Genomic DNA, 10,878 nt, shown 5'->3' on the forward strand with positions numbered 1-10,878 from the left:
TGCATCCACGTAGTGTCCCTGGCGGGGGATCACCTGGCACCACGGATTTTCATCCGAGGGGCCCCTAGAGGGGAAGTCCCACGGTTTCCCGGTGCCAGGAGATTGGCCGACCGCCCCCCCCCCCCCCCCCTCAGAACAAATGACATTGCGCCCCCCCTAAATTGGCTTACAATTGTATGGAGTGCACAGAAGCTCACCGGGCTAACCGCAAAGATATGCTCACAGCACCGGGGAGCGGCCAGGGTGAAATATTACGCAAGCAGCGCAGACGAGGAGGTGGAAGGGAAATCCCTGTGCACACCGCGGGTGTGTATTCGGCAGCCAGCGGCCTCCCAGATTAAACCGCTTGAGCCAGGGATAAGGAATGCGGGCACTGAGACAATGGGCCGGGAGATAGCGTAACGTAATTCCCGAGGTAACAGCAGCAACGTTTGAAAATCAAAAGGTAGCCCCACGATTGGATGCGCAGGATGACGTAATGTAACCCTGGATTTTCGAAATCCCAGGGCATAAAAAGGGGAACCCGAAACGGTTCAGGGGTCTTCTGATCTCCAGCCGCTTGGTGACCCAGACCGACTCTCGGCCAGCCTGCCTCTTCGAGCCGCTCGCAGCTTCCGTGAGACGCCAGCGAGTGCCGCCACGAGACAGCGATAGGCAGGGTTCTCTCCTAACTCTGTCCCTTCGCTTCTGCTCGCAGAATATTTCCTCCGGGCAGTAGAGGGTTTTGCGCCGTGAATAAACGCTAGCACAGAGCATTTGTGCAGTGTGATTTGTGTGTGTGGAGCAGCTGCATGGGCGGACGAGCGGCGAGAGTGAAGGCAGAGCCGCAGCACGGGTGCTCGTTAAAAGCAATGCCTGCAGGTGCGCGCGTGTTTGCACCGCTGCTGTAGTGTTAACTGTGGTACGTACGCGTATTAGGGTATAATCATCAGCAGGGGCGCGCGTGTTCACGCTGCCGCTATAGTGTTGGTCATAGTACATGCGCGGGTTAGGATATAAACCGCCCGCAGGAGCGCGCGCGTTCACGCAGCTGCTGTAGCATTAGTGTTGGTGTGTGTGCATGTGTGGAATAACCCCGCGTGGCGGTGAGCCAGCGATCTAGTGATGTCTCTCAGAGGGCGCGCTAACGCAGGGGGGCCGATCACCTGGTTTGCGGGGGCCTGGCGGGGGCTGATCGACGCAGTGGAGGAGGGAGTGGAGGGGGCTGATGTCGCGCCCCACCTGCCCGGCGAGGGCAGTGGGGTGGACGTCGGCCCCCACTCCTTCATGAGCCTCTTCCACAGAGGCAGATCTTGACACCGCTGGTACCAGTCATTGGCAAGTCCACTCAGCTCCACATCCTCTTATGCTAAATCATTCCATCTCTTCTCTAGCTCGTGCCATTGACTCACCCACTCACTCACTCACCCTCCCACTCACTCTCTCCCCCACTGACCCATCATCTCCTCTCCAGCTCGTGCCGGGCCCATTTAGCCCCCCTCTATCCGGTTGAACAAAAGCTTTTGGGGCATGTAGTGCCTGGGCATGCGGGCTACATGACCCAGCCAACGCAGCCTCCTCACCTGCCGGGGGTCACCAATGATACAGTTGTTTGTTGTCCTTCCGACACACCTCTGATTTGTGTGGTTGGTGAGGTATGGTGCAAAAGAAGTTCAACTTGCATACATACTATTGTAGTGGATAAAAATGGGAGGAAACTTTCTTGGAGGCAACACGTTTATTATAACATTAAACACTACAACACAAAGAGGTAACGGCCCGTTCCACCCCATACTCTAGGGAGGTATCTCCCGGGCTAGCATGCCTCTCACTGGCTATGTTCTATGCCTACCCTGGTGAGGCTTGAGTCTTCACTGGTTAAAGCTCGAGCCCGACCCTAGCCAGGGGTTTGGGCTCTGCCCTTTGGGCTCTTCTCTTCAAACCTTCAGGAGGCTCTTCAGTCTTCAGGCGGATGACAACTGCCGGGACCGTTCAAGAACCCGGCTTATATACACAGTCCTGGCTCACTCAGCCCCTAGCCACACCTTCCTTTTAGAATCTTCTCCAGGGCTCTGGAGAGTCACGTCATCCCCCCGGACCCCTCCCTGGGGCATGCGGTCCGCACCCTTGGTCACGATGCTCCCCAAGGATTGCCTAGGGCCAACGGCCTAACATCGTTAATCTAGCTGGGTCAAATTTCGATTTAAAGGTTTCGTGACAAGCTGGGTCAGCCTCCCTTCCGCCCCCTATTGATACAGGGCTAGTACTGCCGGCTACGAGTAGTGGCGATCACGATCAACCATGCCACGACATTTACCCCCCCCCCCCCCCTCGCAGCATCCAGCCGTCCCGGCTGCCAACTATCCCCATAAGAGCGTGCAAAATCGGAACAAGTACGTGTGCCTCAAAATCAACGACAACAGAAGCAGGAACAACCTGACATAAATACCCCAGCCCACCTGTACAAATATTACACTATGTACAATTTAACATACACTCCCACACAAGCAAATAAAATATCCGCGCGATCCCCCGCAGCGCCCCCTGCAAGATACGTGCAAATCACGGCAACGACGGCACATCCGACCAAGCGCAAGGCAAACGTAAGGAAGGCCACCGACAGTGGCAACCCGGCAGACGCGAAGGTAGGCGGGAAGGGTCACGAAAATCTTGGGGCCTTACAGTGGGTCCGCGATGCAGGACCATCGTACAGGTCAGGGGGTTTTGTGAGAGGGTCGGAGGAGAATGGCCCAGCCTGGGGAACATCTGACTCGGCGGTTGACCACTTGTCGACGGGAGCGGCCGGTGATGACGGCCGTTGAGAACTCACTCCCTCGGCATCTGGGGGTGCAACACCACGGCTGTGCTGAGGCTTATGCTCCGTGGACACGTGACCCGGCTCGTCGGACACATCACGCACTCAGCCCCGCAATGTGTAGGTGAAATAGAGGAGCGCGGCGTGAGGAAGGGTTTCAGGTGCGACGGGTGGACATACCAACACCGCCGGCCCGACTGAACTTTAAAACACTGGGGACGCACAACCTGGACAATGTCGACAGGGCACCGCCAGGGCCTGAGTAACTTTGGTAACGTTGCCAATGGCACCTGGGGGCAATGGAGCCAGGCCTTGTCTCCTTTTACCCGTACATGTGTGGATGCACGAAGACCCCGCAACCGTTCTGTGGCCCGTTGCCGTCTGCCAGAATTTTCCCTCGCGGCTTCCCTAGCCTCAGACAACTTCGGAAGGTTGAATCATATGTGGTCAGTCAATTTAGATTTTTAGGGGGCCGGATTAACGCGCAGTTGTACCTCCACGGGTGGGTCAACATCTCTGCCGTACATCAAGTAGAAAGGTGAGTAACCGGTGGCCGCATGAGGCGCCATTCTGTATGCGGCCAGGACCCTGGGGATCTGCAGATCCAATCAAGCTGCGATTGGCTCACCTGGTGACACAGCATGGAGGTGAGCATTCTGTGCAAACGCTCGATCATGCCGTCAGTCTGTGGGTGGTACGGGGAGGTACGCATTTTCTGTGTGCCCAACATGTTACAAATGTCCCGCAGCAAAGTAGATTAGTAATTCCTTCCCTGGTCGGTCAGCAGCCGTTCAGGAGCCTTTGTCCAGAACATAGCCCTGGACAAAGGCATCGACGATGGCTGCTGCCAACTGGTTGGGGAGCGGCCAAGCCATAGGCCAGCGCGTGAAGTACTCCACTCCAACCAGCAGGTACTTGTTACCTCGGGGAGTGGCAGGAAAAGGTCCAAGGACGTCCAAGGCGACAAGCCCATTGATATGGGTCACTTGAATGGACTGCAGAGGTGGGCAAGATGGTCGGGCTGGCGGCTTTCGCCGTGCGCAGTGAGTGCAGCCCTGCAGTAAATCAGCCACATCTTTAGCCATGCCTGGCCAAAAAAAGTCAAGTTGGAGCATGACGAGGGTTTTATGCACCCCTAAATGAAAGAGTCGCTCGTGTGCAGCCCAAACAGCTTTACCCTGCAGGGCAGGTGGGCACAACAATGTTGTATCATCACAGGCTGCCGTCCCATGACATTAAGAGGCCATCGCGAAAGACAAATGTCGCGAAACCATCACGGCCCCACTCTCCTTAGACTGTCCGGCCTGACGAAGTTTGAAGAGAGAAATATCGTCCATCTGGAGGCGGCCCCAATCACCATGGGTTAGGCCGAGCAACACATCCTGAGCGAGCATACCCTCAGAATCCCCACAGAGACCCGTCTCGGCCACTGCAGCGAGGTAATAGGGCAAGCTATCGACTGGCTGCTTGCAGCGTCCTGAACCCAGAAAACACGCACACCTGTCGGCCGTCGGCAGACGCGACAAGGCATCGGCATTACAGTGTTGGGTGCGCTTGCAATATTTAACCGTAAATGAATAATCCTGGAGGATTTCTAACCAGCGAGAGAGTTGACAGGATGCTGAATGAAGAACACAATTGCCAACAGCTCACGGCGAGTTACACAATATTGTTGCTCCGCCCGGCTGCCATATGCAATCACACGTTCGACCCCGTCAACAACCTGTGACAAAACTCCTCCCATACCGGTATTACTTGCATCCGTGTCAAGGATGAAGGGCAACGAAAAGTTAGGGTAGCTCAGGAGAGGGGCATTTACCAAGCCATCACGCAGCAAGTTAAATGCGGCCTCCTCCACCTCACCTCAGTGAAACTTAATGCCTTTTGCCATCAGTGCATGAAGGGGCTTAGCAATGGAAGCAAAGCCCGCCACGAAGTGTTGGTAATAAGACGCAAAGCCCATAAAACTCCGCACTTCCCCCACCAATGTGGGGGTCGGCCATGTGCGAACACAATCAGTTTTTTCTGGATCGGTGGCAATGCCCGAACGGCTGACAATGTCGCGAAGGTAGCACACCGATTCCCGCAAGAGGTGGCACTTCTGCGGTTTAAATTAAAGGTTTGCTGCCCGCATTTGAATAAAAACAGCCTTCAACCGTTCGAGGTGTTCATCGAAAGTGCAGCTGAAGACAATGACGTCGTCTAAACAGATCAAGCATGAGACCCACTGGATCCCAGCAAGAACCAGCTTCATCAACCGCTAGAATGTTGCTGGGGGCAAGTGAAGGCCCTGCGGTGTGCAGAAAGCGGTTTTGATGCCGCGTCAAGGGGCAATTGCCAAAAACCAGACGAGGTCCAGTGTCGAAAAGTAATGTGCCCCCGCTAAGGCATCTAGGGATTCGTCCATACGGGGAAGCGGGTACGCGTCGGCCACCGAAATTTTGTTAAGTCTGCGAAAATCGACACGGAACCTTAAGCTGCCATCATGCTTCTTTACAAGAACAACATGGGCTGGTGGATGGAGAGATGTCGGCAGCTAACATGTCATTGACAGCCAACGTGATATGTTCTTTCTCAGCCGGGTTCTGCCAGATGGGAGCAACGTTGCCCGTGTCAATATGGTGTTTTAGCAATTAAGTGCATCCAATGTCAAATTTTGATTTGCTAAACACGTCGGAAAAGTCTTGTAACAGAGCGCGTAATTTGTCCCTCTGGAAATTTGACAAATTGCCAGCCGAAGAACAGAGTAGGTCTAACCATCGGTCATCGAGGTCGGAGTGTGGTTGCGATCGAGGTACCACTCTGACGTGGCCTACAATCGAATCGGCCTGGAGCGCCGGCGTCGCGTGAGCAAGCATTCAAAACTTGGATGAAGGGATCTCGATCCCCTGATACCAGAGTCTGCGCACCAACCAATTCTAAACCCTGAACCACAGTATTTGAAGGACCTATCAAGACACCCCCCGCCGTCGATCCAGAATCGAGAGGTTTCTGAAGCCGAAGGGGAACCAGCATCTGCACACCCGGCGGGATGCGCACCGTTTGGGACGCCATCGCCTGAACGGTAGCTCAGGCCATGCGCAATCGGGTAGGGGATGGTAGGAATGGCATACGCCGACCGGAGGGCAATTCAATACAGCCTTGGTCAATTAGAATTTTGATAGGCATCTTGCCCAAGAAATCTGTACCTAATAAACATGGAACGGCGAGGGATTATGAGACCAGAATGGGTCCAGCCAACTTCACGTCGCCAATACAAATTTGGGCTTTAATTTGACCAATTAGGCCCAGCGACCCCTCGTTAGCAGCGAAACACGGAACATCAATTGGAAGCACTTGCTTGAAGAAGCAAGTGCGCCTGTATGCATTTTGTGGCGCGCAGGGAACACGTCTCCATCATCGACGGCATGTATGACCACACGCAGCATCTTTTATAAAACAAGCACGTCGATGCCCTTGATGTCCATACAAGGGAAGGCGGCCTTCGCCAGGGCATGCAGCGCGCTGCGGAAGGCAAGGGGAGTCGCTGACTCACCCTTCCTCCAAGTGGCGAACCAGTGTCGAGTGTCCGATGGTGGGCCGTAGATGTCGGCCAAGTGTTGCAACGCCCGCTGAAATGTAGACCGCTCCTCTCGTGGAATTGTGTTGAGGGTGACTAGGGCGTCGTCGTCCAGAGCGGCCGGGAGTGCCCGCAGCGCCTCTTCCTCTGTCCATCCCGCCATTTCGCGGTGCGAGAGGAAGCGGTGTAGAAAGGCCGTCCAGTCGCCGCCCGCCGCCAAGAATTCTTTAAGGACGAGCAGTTACGGGTGGATGGCCGGCACACGTCCCACAGGCAGATGTTCCCCGTCACTTTTGGTGGGAACCGCGCCTGCCGTCAGCCAACAAAATGGCGGCCCCTTGCGGCAATCGCACCGCCGATGACGCGGCAACCGCTGATTGGTGCGGGCCACGGCCAGAAGTGACACCAGTCCTGTGATGCTCTTGGCTCCTGGCGGAAGCTCCCCCAATCTTAGCAGGAGATTCAAAACTGTGGGCGGGAATTGTAGAAGCGGGGGCGGCAATGGCCGTTACTCGCTGGTCTGCTCGGTCCTCCCCTGCCACTCACCTGCCCACCCACTCAATCAATCCGACCCACTCACCTGCCCACTCACTCACTCACCTGCCCACCCATCAAATCACCGACCCACTCATCTGCTCACCCACTTACTCACCTACCCACCCACTCACCTGCCCACCCAATTCCTTACCCACTTATCTGCCCACCCCCTCACCTACCCACTCACTCACCTTTCCACTCACTCACCTACCCACTCACCTACCCACTCACCTACCCACCTACCCACTCACATGCCCACCCACTCACTCACCAACCCACTCGACCTGCCCACCCACTCACCCAAGGCCCACTCACCTGCCCACCCACTCACTCACCTGCCCACCCACCCACTCAACTATCCACTCACCTGCCCACCCACTCACTCACCCACTCACCTGCCCACCTACTCATCTACCCACTCACCTGCCCACCCACTCACTCACCTACCCACTCACCTGCCTACCCACTCACTGACCCACTTACCTGCCAACCACCCACTCACCTGCCCACCCACTCACTAACCTACCCCCTCACCTGCCCACATACCCACTCACCTGCCCATCCACTCACCTGCCATTCCACTAACTCACCTATCCACTCACATGCCCACCCACTCACTCACCTACCCACTCACCTGCCCACCCACTCACCTGACCACCCACTCACTGACCCACTCACCTGCCACCCACCCACTCACCTACCTACTCACCTGCCCACCCACTCACTCACCTATCCACTCACCTGCCCACCCCCTCACCTACCCACTCACTAACCTACCCACTCACCTGCCCACATACCCACTCACCTGCCCATCCACTAACTCACCTACCCACCCACATGCCCACCCACTCACTCACCAACCCACTCACCTGCCCTCCCACTCACCCAAGGCCCACTCACCTGCCCACCCACCCACTCAACTATCCACTCACCTGCCCACCCACTCAGCTGCCCACCCACTCACTCACCTACCCACTCACCTGCCTACCCACTCACTGACATACTTGCCTGCCACCCACCCACTCACCTACCCACTCACCTGCCCACCCATTCACTAACCTACCCCCTCACCTGCCCACATACCCACTCACCTGCCCATCCACTCACCTGCAATTCCACTAACTCACCTACCCACTCACATGCCCACCCACTCACTCACCTACCCACTCACCTGCCCACCCACTCACTCACCTACCCAATCACCTGCCCACATACCCACTCACCTGCCTATTCACTAACTCACCTACCCACTCACATGTCCACCCACTCACTCACCAACCCACTCACCCAAGGCCCACTCACCTGCCCACCCACCCACTCAACTATCCACTCACCTGCCCATCCACTCAGCTGCCCACTCACTCACTCGCCCACTCACCTGCCCACCCACTTACTCACCTGCCCACCCACCCACTCATCTACCCACTCACCTGCCCACCCAGTCACTCACCTACCCGCTCACTGACCCACTTACCTGCCACCCACCCACTCACCTACCCACTCACCTGCCCACCCATTCACTAACCTACCCTCTCACCTGCCCACATACCCACTCACCTGCCCATCCACTCACCTCCCATTCCACTAACTCACCTACCCACTCACATGCCCACCCACTCACTCACCTACCCACTCACCTGCTCACCCACTCACTCACCTGCCCACCCACTCACTGACCCACTCACCTGCCACCCACCCACTCACCTACCCACTCACCTGCCCACCCAATCACTCACCTGCCCACCCACTCACTCACCTGCCCACCCCCTCACCTACCCACTCACCTATCCACTCACTAACCTAGCCACTCACCTGCCCACATACCCACTCACCTGCCCATCCACTCACCTGCCCATCCACTAACTCACCTACCCACTCACCTGCCCACCCACTCACTCACCTACCCACTCACCTGCCTACCCACTCACTGACCCACTCACCTGCCCACCCATTCACTAACCTACACCCTCACCTGCCCACATACACACTCACCTGCCCATCCACTCACTCACCTACCCACTCACCTGCCCACCCCCTCACCTACCCACTCATTTAACCTACCCACTCACCTGCCCACATATCCACTCACCTGCCCATCCACTCACCTGCCCATCCACTAACTCACCTACCCACTCACATGCCCACCCACTCACTCATCTATCCACTCACTCACCTGCCCACCCACTCACTCATCTACCCACTCACCTGCCCACCCACTCACTTACCTGCCCACCCACCCACTCACCTACCCACTCACCTGCCCACCCACTCACTCACCTACCCACTCACCTGCCTACCCACTCACTGACCCACTTACCTGCCACCCACCCACTCACCTACCCACTCACCTGCCCACCCACTCACCTGCCCATCCACTAACTCACCTACCCACTAGCATGCCCACCCACTCATTGACCCATTCACCTGCCACCCACCCACTCACCTACCCACTCACCTGCCCACCCACTCATTGACCCACTCACCTGCCACCCACCCACTCACCTACCCACCCCCTCACCTACCCACTCACTCACCTATCCACTCACTAACCTACTCACTCACCTGCCCACATACCAACTCACCTGCTCATCCACTCACCTGCCCATCCACTAACTCACCTACCCACTCACCTGCCCACCCACTCACTCACCTACCCACTTACCTGCCCACTGACCTGCCCACCCACTGACTCACCTACCCACTCACCTGCCCACCCACTCACTCACCTGCCCACCCACCCACTCAACTATCCACTCACCTGCCCACCCACTCAGCTGCCCACCCACTCACTCACTCACCCACTCACCTGCCCACCTAACTCACTCATCCTACCCACTTACCTGCCCACCCCCTCACCTACCCACTCACTCACCTATCCACTCACTAACTTACCCACTCACCTGCCCACATACCCACTCACCTGCCCATCCACTCACCTGCCCATCCACTAACTCACCTACCCACTCACATGCCCACCCACTCACTCATCTATCCACTCACTCACCTGCCCACACACCCACTCACTCACCCACTCACCGACCCACTCAGGGTCACGGGATCGAAGCCACGACCTCCTGCAGACCAGGCGAGGGAGTTCACGTTTCCCTCTTCGCCAGTCGCAGCGCCTATGAAGGCCGTCACTGTAGCGCGCGAGGGGGTGGGTGGTCAGCACCACCCTAGCCCGGCCGCCTTTGTCTCCCCCAGTGGCGATGTTTACCACACCGCACCGGGTACTCGTTTAAGGCTGAGTCGACCTAGAGGAGGCCCCGGGACCGGCTCAGATAATCGCTGTCACTGGTGATGGTGGCCGTGAGCGGGAATCGACCTCGGGTTCGTTGAGCAGCGTGTGGTGTGCTAACTACTGCACCACCGCTCTCCACCAACGCAGACCACGCGACGTAGAGCGCGATGACGTCCAAGGCAGACCACAGAACGTAGAGCGCGATGACGTCATACACATACCACCCTAAGTAGAGCGCGATGACGTCACGCATACCCCCCGACATAAAGCGCGATTACGTCACACGCAGACCACCCGACGTGGAGCGCGATGACGTCACGCATACCACCCAATATAAAGCGCGATGACGTCACACGCAGACCACCCGACGTAGAGCGCAATGACGTCATACATATACTACCCGACGTAGAGCGCAATGACGTCATACACATACCTCCCGACGTAGAGCGCGATGACGTCATACACATACTACCCGACGTAGAGCGCGATGACGTCACACGCAGACCACCCGACATATTGCGCGCTGACGTCACACGCAGTACATCCGACGTTGAGCGCGATGACGTCACACGCAGACCACGAACGTAGAGCGCGATGACGTCATACAAATACCACCCGACGTAGAGCGCGATGACGTCACGCATACCACCCAACATAAAGCGCGATGACGTCACACGCAGACCCCCCGGCGTAGAGCGCGATGACGTCATACACATACCACCCGACGTAGAGCGCGATGACGTCACA

The sequence above is a fragment of the Lethenteron reissneri genome, unplaced genomic scaffold (genome assembly GCF_015708825.2).
Source record: "Lethenteron reissneri isolate LAM-NWPU_2019-01 unplaced genomic scaffold, ASM1570882v1 scaffold_1639, whole genome shotgun sequence".
NCBI classification, from domain to species: domain Eukaryota; kingdom Metazoa; phylum Chordata; class Hyperoartia; order Petromyzontiformes; family Petromyzontidae; genus Lethenteron; species Lethenteron reissneri.